This window comes from Haliaeetus leucocephalus, unplaced genomic scaffold (assembly GCF_000737465.1).
Source record: "Haliaeetus leucocephalus isolate CR32 unplaced genomic scaffold, Haliaeetus_leucocephalus-4.0 Scaffold2, whole genome shotgun sequence".
Taxonomy (NCBI): Eukaryota; Metazoa; Chordata; class Aves; order Accipitriformes; family Accipitridae; genus Haliaeetus; species Haliaeetus leucocephalus.
The window spans coordinates 8529699-8539430 of record NW_010972438.1 but is presented as its reverse complement, the minus strand read 5'-3'; positions in this window follow the sequence as shown (position 1 = coordinate 8539430).

Below are 9732 nucleotides of genomic sequence, written 5' to 3'. Positions count from 1 at the left end.
CTTACCTTCTGGAGAGAGAGCTCCTCCTGACTTATTCTCAATCATCCGATCGCTTCCTTGCATTACTCTTTGCTGACAGTTGTGGTTGTAATTGACCTGCTGTAAATTCTCAACAAGAATCATTCCTGTTCTTTGCCACCCATTATCCAGTGAAAGAGTTCTCTTTAAAGGGTCGTTAAGCTGTCACTTTACTCTTTTGAAACTTATTCTCTTAACTTCCTTCAGACTCAGCTCCAGATGTAATCCCTACAGCAAAATTCACAGGTGGTGACATAGTACGCTCTGATCTCTCCTATATAGGAATAAAAGTTTTGCTGATACTTCCTTCACCCTCTTCTGGTCCGGTTTTTGTACTTACCACTTATTGCCTTATTTCTAGATTTTTAAGTCTTTGGAGACGTCTTCTGGTTTATAAGTAGTTTTTGTTTTCATTTCTGCATGAAGCAATGGAACTTGCTTTTTATGTAACAAACAACATTTACGTCAGGATAAAAGAAAGAGCGTTTTGCACGTAGAACTCTCATATCCCCTAAAGAAATTGGGGTAGAGATGAAGGAGTGAGTTATCTCCACAGCAGGGATGTCATATATATGCTTGAAGAGATCGGGACTTTGAGGATGAACATTGAATGATCTGTGAAGGGGATGGTCCATCTCAGACAGAATTCAGTCTCCTGTCCTAAACAAACAAAGGAGAAAAAGGATTTTTAACAAGCAGTACATTGCCTTTCCCAGTAAGCAGCAGCAAGAGTTGAAGAGAAAGTTTTATACTGTAGTATTCAATGAGATCTGTACGTGTAACAAGGAAATACAATGTTTTCTGAGACTTTGACTAGTGTAGAAATTTGTTAACCATCAGTTTTATTAACCATAAGGCAGAGCAATGACTGCAGAGGAGAGAGAGAAAATAATACTGGACTTGCTCTCAAGTGTTGTCCACTGAAGACAAGAAAATTTTGGATTTATGGAGTAACTAGAATACAATTAAGCTCGGATGTGCTTCTTAGGATCAAGTATGTCACTGAGCAGAGTAAAGCTTAGAAATAGTAAATATATCTGTAGCTGATCTCAGTCAAGATAGTGTCAGCTGCTAAGCTGCAGTTTAAAAGAAAAGAAAAAAAAGGGGTTTATCCTCACTGCGTAAGAAGACTTTAAAGACATGAGCTCAGTTTGCAGACAGCTTCCCAGAGGAGCAGCAGAAGCCAGGAAAAGCTTCGTTCTGCACCTTCCAGTGGGGCAGAGCCCTACAGCCTGTGGGACGGCTTGGATGCCCTCTTGGACTGCATTCCTCTTGTCTGGACTTTAATCCTTGGAGGGGAAAAAAATAGTTTTCTCTGAAGTGTCACCCGGTCCCAGTGCTAGATTGGCTTATTTATATCTAGCTTCATGACTTTTTAGTAGATGAAAAAAAATCACCAGTTTAATTTCAAAGCACTTATAAAAATCAGTTGTTTGATCTTTAATATAACCTGTGCACAAGGATGGTTGAAATTTTTTTTAACAGGGCTTTGGTGTAGCTTTAACCAATTAGGCATTGGTTCATGTTAAACCAAAGCAAACTGGGCTTAAATTTGATTTATATAAACAGTAAGTTTATAAGCACTGAATGAAAGGATTTTAAAAACCTGAGCTTGATATGATAAAAGTTCCTTTTGTGGGAAAGGCCTCAATCTGTACATCTCTGTTAATTTTTGTTAAATTCTTCATCAGCGATACAGTAATAGTCACTAATAACTATTACGTGAGGGATCATTTTTAGCTATCCATGTTCTATGACATGGTGGTAAAAATGTCAATGACTGCGTACCAGGAGCCCCTGTTGTTGGAGTTGTGCTATATTCTAGAAAAATCCTGTGCAGGAAATCCAGCGCTGTTGTGTTACCAGCTTGTGATACAGACGCAACCGTCTGCTTGGAAATCTGGTCAGTAATAGTCGATGTAAGTGCAGTAACTGGGCTGAAGATTGAGATTTCATCCAATGCATACCTTTCTGGTAATGTCAGGCTGCCATTTAAAGAGCTGCTCTGTACATAAGAGTCCATAACAGCTCTCTGCTTACCTTTCAATTTTAAATCCATTGCAGAAACTGTATTTGTAAAATTGATAAAATGCTTCGTATTAGTTTTTAAATAGATACATTTATAATTATTAAATGGAGATAAGGTTTCGAATGTCTTACTGCTGTACTCTTTTTGTTTTCTTTCAGAATTAATCAGGTACAAGTTAGAGAAAGCTTCCAAAATCTGAACAGATGAAGATCAATTGATAAATCAACCCAGCGATTCACCATACTTTCAAGGTACTGTGACATGCTTACCCAAATATTTTCCTTAAGCATAATATTCACATACTTTAGATGTGAGAAGCGTGGAGAACAGGATATTAGCAGGGTTGCAAAGCAAGTCTGAAGTGTTACCAGATGCAGTGGGGAGACTTTTTTTTTTTTAAAATGCAGGTGTTTAATATATGTTTCAGTGGGAAGTAAAGCGACTTTACAATCAACTTAAAGGGATTTCAATACATGGAACAGTCAAATGTAAAAAGATAAAAGTAAGTTGGATTATATCTCCCAGTCACTTAGATGAAGTGATTTGAACTAGTAAGATGTGACAAGCAATATTTTTAATTTATTTATTATATTTTAGAAGAAGTAAACTTCTTTTTCTGAATAATTATTTTTGTCTATTTCCACGTTTTCATGATACTTTAAAGCATTTGGAGGCTGTTAGGCTCTGGTATATACCATAGCCTACCAGCTGCATCAGTTTTGTTATCTTACAAGTTCAGAAAGTAGAATTGTAAACTGAGGTAAAGACTGCACAGTTGCCTAACACAGTGGGGTTATTATCCATGACTAGTGTTCCTGGCAGAACATTAGGAAAAAGAGAAAGTGATGATAATAAATTGAAATTTTGGCTAAAAAGCTGCTAGTGCAGATTATTTTATCAGGTACTGCTAATTCATTGAAACAATATCTGTTTCTCGGTTTCCCTTACATTTATCTCTGTTCTTTATCATCATGTGCATTTCACCATTTTGTATATTTTTGCTTGACATCACAAAAGAAAAGACTTCACTCTAAGTTTGCATTTTTCTTATGCACAGACTTGAAGAATCTAGTCTGTTATAGCCTGGCTAGTATTTGCTGTGCAAATCATCTTTTAATATATTTAAAAATAGATTGCAGCAGAAAGGGCCATTACAGTTAGCATGGAGCTGGTCTGCAGAACTTAGTGGCAGAGCTAACCTGGGCTCAGGAAGAGCGAGGAATGTTTGTCATGGCATGGCTCCTGCAGTATGTAACATTGGAAGCTGTAGTATCTGAAGTTTCTATAACAAAATGCTTCCCTGGATTTTCCAGTAGCCTGAGAATTGGCTATATTAGTGAACCCACAGTGCCTGGCGTTGCAAAAATTGGCATTGTTCTTATCTACTTCCTTGCTCCTCGTCACTAAATAGGGCCACAACAGCTATCAGATTTCCATATAATCACAGGAAGGTCTAGATTGGAAGAATCCTCTAGACATCATCTGGTCCAATCTTCTGTTGAAAGCAGGTTATCTGAGGCCTGGTCAAGCCAAGTGTTAAATATTTCCAGCAAGGGAAAGTCCACCATTTCTCTGGGCAACCTGTTCCAATATTTAATTGTTCTCACAGTGAATATTTTTTTCTTGTATCCAGACAGAACTTCTGAAGCAACTTGTGCCTGTTGCCTCTTGCCCTGTCACTGTGTTTCTTGTGAAGAGAGTACCTCCATCTTCTCTAGAATTATCTTTTACTTATTGGAAGACTGTGATTACATCCCACCTGAGCCTTCTCTTCTTTAGGCTGAGCAAACCCAATTCCTTAGCATTTCTTCAGTAAGTTTTCCAACCTTCTAATCACTTTGTTGGCCCTCTGCTGGACCCTGTCCAGTTTTTAATGTGTCTCTTGAACTGGCCCAGTCTTCTAGCCTGTCAGAGTCTCTGTATATAGTGACACTTCCTTCGGGTGTATCTATGGGTCTTCCAGGTTTCGTGTCATCTGCAGACTTGGTGAGGATCCATTTATTCCCATCATTCAGATCATTTTAAAAGATAGTGAATAGGATTGAGCCTGGTATTGACCCCCAAGGAACTCCGTTGTGACTGATTGCCAGTTTGATTTTGAGCCATTACCACCCTTTGAGCACAGCAGTTCAGCCAGTTTGCCAGCAATCTCATGGTTCACATCCATGACTTTTCAAACTAACTCTTTTAGAACCCTTGCATGCATCCTGTCAGGTCCTGTAGACCTGTCCATGTTCAATTTGTATGATATTTTGTTGCTAACTTGGTAAGCATGTGGTCAGTGCAGGTAGCACCAGGAAGCAGCAATCAAACCTGAGAAGAATGGTATAAATTTAAATTTGCTTGTGCCAGGGTTCTCAGGATCCTTGATTTGATGTTAATCAGCATGTCAAGCTTCTGAGGGTATGAGGACTCGGGCAGCTTCACATCATAGGTAGGCATCATTGTTGTCTCAAGGAACTCTTGGGCCCTGTGGTCTGTGCTTGGACCCAGAGTGTTCTGCCTCAATGGATTGCCAAGGAGCCATGTAAACAAGCTGGCAAGAAACCAGGCAGGGTTACGAAACCTTGCGTGGTAGTTAGGTGCCATCAGAAGATCGTTGCTATCAAACTGTTCCCATTAAGTGCTTTGATTTCAATAAATGGAAATTCAGCACTAATGTTTTGTTACAATTGACCTGAACAGCTGTGTATTTTAATCATTCTAAATTTTAATATCATATTCTCTGTGTATAGATGAGAATTTAAAAGGTCATACCCATTTCTGATTCCTCTGATTAAAATGATTCATCTGCATAGTTAGGTTGCTGAAATTGTTTTAACATTTCCAAATTCAAAAGGTGATTTCAATACCTTATGTAAAATTAATAAATGTTAGTCTGATTTCCAGATCATTAACTGGATGTATTTTGTGTAGTTTTACCTATTTACCTTTAACACTTGAAAACTTTGTGTCACTATTCAGTGTTTTCTCTGTAAAATTCTCTTCAAGAACTGACAGTACTTAGTGATGTCTAAGCAGGGCAAAGATCTGTGTTCCTGTATTCCTTATGCTCCTTATTGTGCTTTAGATCACTGTCGTCAATTCTTGCAGAAATTTGACTTACATATAATAAAGCAAAGAAGGAGGTGGTTGCAATGTTTTGCTAGGTACTGTGTACTTTATTAACACATGGAAATGACATTGGCTTATAATTTGGGTGTAAAAATGTTATACTGTCATCAGTATAGTCATTGTGATGTTTGGATAAACGTATAGGGGCATCTATTGCATCCTCATCCTAATCCAGAATTCTTGGCAGATTTACTTATATTTATTAGCCTCCATTCCCCCATGCCTTCTACTCAGAAAAGGATACTTTAAGTTAGTCTTCTAATCTTAACAATATTGTTCTTTGCCCTGGTACAGGTGGTTTATAGCAGGTATCCACAATAATTTCATATTCCAGTATTTAATGTAGCTGTATACCAGCACTTCTGAGCATCTTCGGCTCCCCCTTTGAAGTGTTACTCATAAATAAAATTATACACATCAACCTGTTCCCAGGATCTGTGGGAAAAAGGATAATAGACTGGCATGGTTTGTTGTATAATTTTTTATTGTGTGCTGCTCATGATTATTATTCTGCAGGATCACAGTCCTGTGTATAGTTATAAAGGGAGAAGTTGCTTGATTTCACTGGAGGGGAGAGTGAACTACAGATTACCATAATGCGTTTTTCTTAATGTACTAATATTTTTCCATAGTGGGGCTTAAAATGAAATGGTCTGTTTTGTTATGGCTGGATAGTTCTCTCATCATCTGGACGTCCTGATTCATATGAACTTTTTATCTCTTGCTTCTGTACTTGCCCAATTACATTCTTCTCATACTGGAGACATATCTTAAAATGCACAAAAGGTACTCCCAGTTCTACTGCTGTCAGCAGGAGCTGATGGGAGGGTCAGGACTTCACTTCAGCATATCAGCTACTTGAGTTGTCATTTCATCCTGAATCTCATCTACCAGCAAGTTTTCACTAATAATATTTGTTCTTAGTTTTTAAGCCCTTCTTAATAATTTCATACCTTTTGGCTAGAGTTAACTTATTTGATTTCCTCTAATGCTGTAATGCCCCTCACATCTTTTCCTTGACAGACTTTTTTGTGAATTCACTATTTTTCTTTCTTCGAGTACTGATAAAGTGACACCCTTGTAGGTTCTCCCTGTCTTTCCCTTCACACTTCAGTTCTTGTATCCTTTCACTTTCATTGCAGAAGATGATTGGTGAATCATATCACTGTACTTCTGTTCTTAAAAGAGTTTGGCCGCAGACTCATCCTTCCTTCTTCATTCCAGTTAAGAGTTATTATATCTCAGGTTCTGTACGGAGGCTGTCTTACAGATTCTAACTGAACAGCTGAGGTAGGTGTTCCCTGTTTGAACAGCTTTCCCGGACCACCTGGCAAAAGAATGAAACCTGCCGGTACAGGTGAAAAAATGCCTGCAGTGTCATGCCGCAAAATAACCATCCTCTGCAGTTTTAAGCAGTTGCATGCTGTTTGCAGGCACACATTTAATCATAGTATCGCCAACCATGTGTAATACATTATTAAATCTATTTAGTGAGCTTTAAAACTGTGGGTTATCCTTTTTTGTATGTTTTGTTTCCTCTTTCTTGACTCCTTTCTTTCTTTCCTTTTGCAGTCTGTGTTACATTTTTTGTTTGTTTGTTTATGCTTTCTTCATCCCATTATTTGGCTGTTTTCTCTGCATCATCCGCTGTTTCCTGCCTCACATTTTTCCTTCTCCACTTTGTATCCCAGCTTTACTTTGTTTGTTCTCTCAGTTCTCTGAGTACCTGTTCTCATTCACATGTACGAGCAGTCTGTGGTTATTCACACACTGTCTCAGTCCCAGTGCTACTTCTTCGGCTATTTTGCTTCCTCGGTTAAGATTCCTCAGTTAAGCCCTTTGAACTGGTAGCATTTCTGGGCCCGTTTTTGTTCTCTTAAAGGAGCATTGGCTTCTAGGCAGTGCCTTCCACACTTGTGTGTTCTGCCAGCTCCTGACTAGATTCATCCCACTTAATTCTGGGTGCCTAATGCAGGTGCCTAATTTATGTGTATGGTCATCCTTGACTACTTCCGTGGTCAGTGGGAAGAGAAGGGCTTCTTCAAAAATTGCTTTGGACCAGGAGGGACCAAATTGATCCCAAAAGTATCCCCGGCTCTCCGCTGATTGCCAGGGGAGCTTTGGATGACCATATTCCTGACCTGGATGTCTCGGATTTGTAATAGTCACCTCTGTTCAAAGTCTACAGCTTGTACATGTGTTTTCAATTCTGATCTCCTTCTAACATGATGGATTTTCAGGGTTTCCCCTATTTTTCCCTAAAATCATCAATGCATGCATGTATAGCACTATGGAAACAATTTAAGAGAATTGAACTTGTGTGCTTAAAAAAACCCAAACACATATTTCGACCTAGTGGGAAAAGAAAATTCTCTCCACCTCCAGTCCTTGTAATATTAGTTTTTCACCTGCCCCTATTCCTGCTCTCTGACTAATCGGCCTTGTGCATTGAACTGATGAACTGATCTTTCTGCTGCCACTTTCCTCCCTCTACTGGAATACTGATGTATTCACGACACAGTGGGAAAATACCTTACTAGAGGAAGACGGTTTACTAAAGGACAGCCTGAGGCCCAGACTGCAGAATTAGATCTTGAGTGGGACTATATAGGAAAGAAAGAAAAGCTCTGAAAGAGGGAGGGGAAAAAACGCAACAACCAGTTTGAAAGAGCAAAAACGAGCAAGAAAGGGGATAAAGCTGTATGAAAAAAGTGATGTGTGCTTTACCTGTTTGGCTGGCACTTTTAAAGCAAGAGGCGCTTTTGAGTAACTTGATGAGTATCAACCTTAGAAACTGAAAATTCAGTAATATATTGGCTTGTTAAAGTAGCTAGCTAATCAACGTAGTTTTGCCAAATTAAGCCATTTTACTTTTGCATAATTTGACATATGTACATCAGTAATATTTAAAGAAAAGAATCGTGTGATGTGTGAACATTAAATTGATATTCCATGGTAAAATCTGTCACTATTAAAAGGTAGATGATGGTGTTCTATGGCTCTGTTTGGTCACCCATCACTACATTTGCTTTATGATCTAAGTAAAATAAATAATAGAAAAAGCCTTTACGAATTTGATAGACAGTCGGATGTATGGAGGATTCTTTTTCAAACTGCAGCTGAGGCGGCTTTCTGACAGCCTTCTCCAGAACAAAGGAGAGCTGTATGCATGAAGTTTGTAATATAAAGCAGAATATTTGACACAGAGAATGTTGTTCTGTCTGTAACTTGCCTTATCCTATGGCTGGAGTCTGAATTCAGCTATGGACTCCATTTGTGGAGTACTCGAAGAACTAAGCTTGAAAGAAATCAGTCATAAATTTTTTTTTTCCTGTCTGGCTTCTACACCACAAAAAAAGCTTAGGTTCTGTTCAGAAATTCTTTAGCACCTGACTGACATTTTTCTTCCAGTGATGTTCTTAGCTTTAATTAGAAGTAGCTTTCTGTATTTTAAAGTATACTGTTTGATAATTAATCAAACAATAATGCCCTCCATTCATCATTTATCTTCAGACGCTGGTTCCATAAACACCTTTACTCATGCACAGACTAAGATGAGTTATTTCACTGTTTTGGGAAGCTACAGTACAGTTAAGAGCAAGTGTAACCGTCTGAAAGATCAGGGCCCAGCTCAAGAAGTTGATAGCCTTTGTTAATTAATCCTGCTACAACTGTCTGCAGCAGAAGTCATTGTTGCTCTCTTTATCTAAATCTTGTGGTGCTTGCCTTTTATTAAGGAGTTAAGTTAGACTTGCAGTGATCAAGAGGAGAGAAAAGTCTCACTAGCTGTCCTGTATTAGATCTACAATTTTACAAGATGCATTCTCAGTGTGACATAAATTATCAGTTGGGTGGAACGCTGAAACTATTATAATTACAACCTATCCCATCTCATATGACGATTGTCTGATGAGCTTGTATTTATACATCTTTTATATGCATAAATTTGGAAAGAAACATCTATAGCTTGTATAGTTCCACACTTTAAATGAAAATAGCGAAGCCTTAGGTAAGCCCGCACGTATATACACCTCTGCAGGACTGGGACCGCGTGGTCTGAACAAATTTATTTACAGTTTTGATTTCTGCTGTCTAGTTTTGCAAATACACGTATGGGATCTGCGAGCGGTTGCGCTGACGGCGCGAGTCCCATGCTCTCGAGCTTACGCGTGGGCTGAGTACCTATAGAAGATAAGATTTATGTATGTTTTTGCCTGTTCATCGAGGATGTTATTATGACAGTGGCATCGAGCGTGGCCAGAAATCTTCGCAGATCATGGCCTGCGAGTTTGAGATTGCTACTTGAACATTTTAGTCGATTGGAGAGAAAACCCTGCAATAAACGGATTCTAAACCCAGACTTATTTTTTTAAATCAAATAACTTGATTTTGCAAAGCTTAAACTTTGTCGCGAAGAGTTTTCAGGCACGAAAGCATCCTTTAACCCTCACTTTTAACGCCGCTCGACGTCATCCCGAAGTTGAGGCAAAACAAACAAACAAAAAAGCTGTTGTTTAAAAAAAACAGCCCCCCCCCCCGGGAGACAGGTTACGAGGATAACGAAGGCAGCT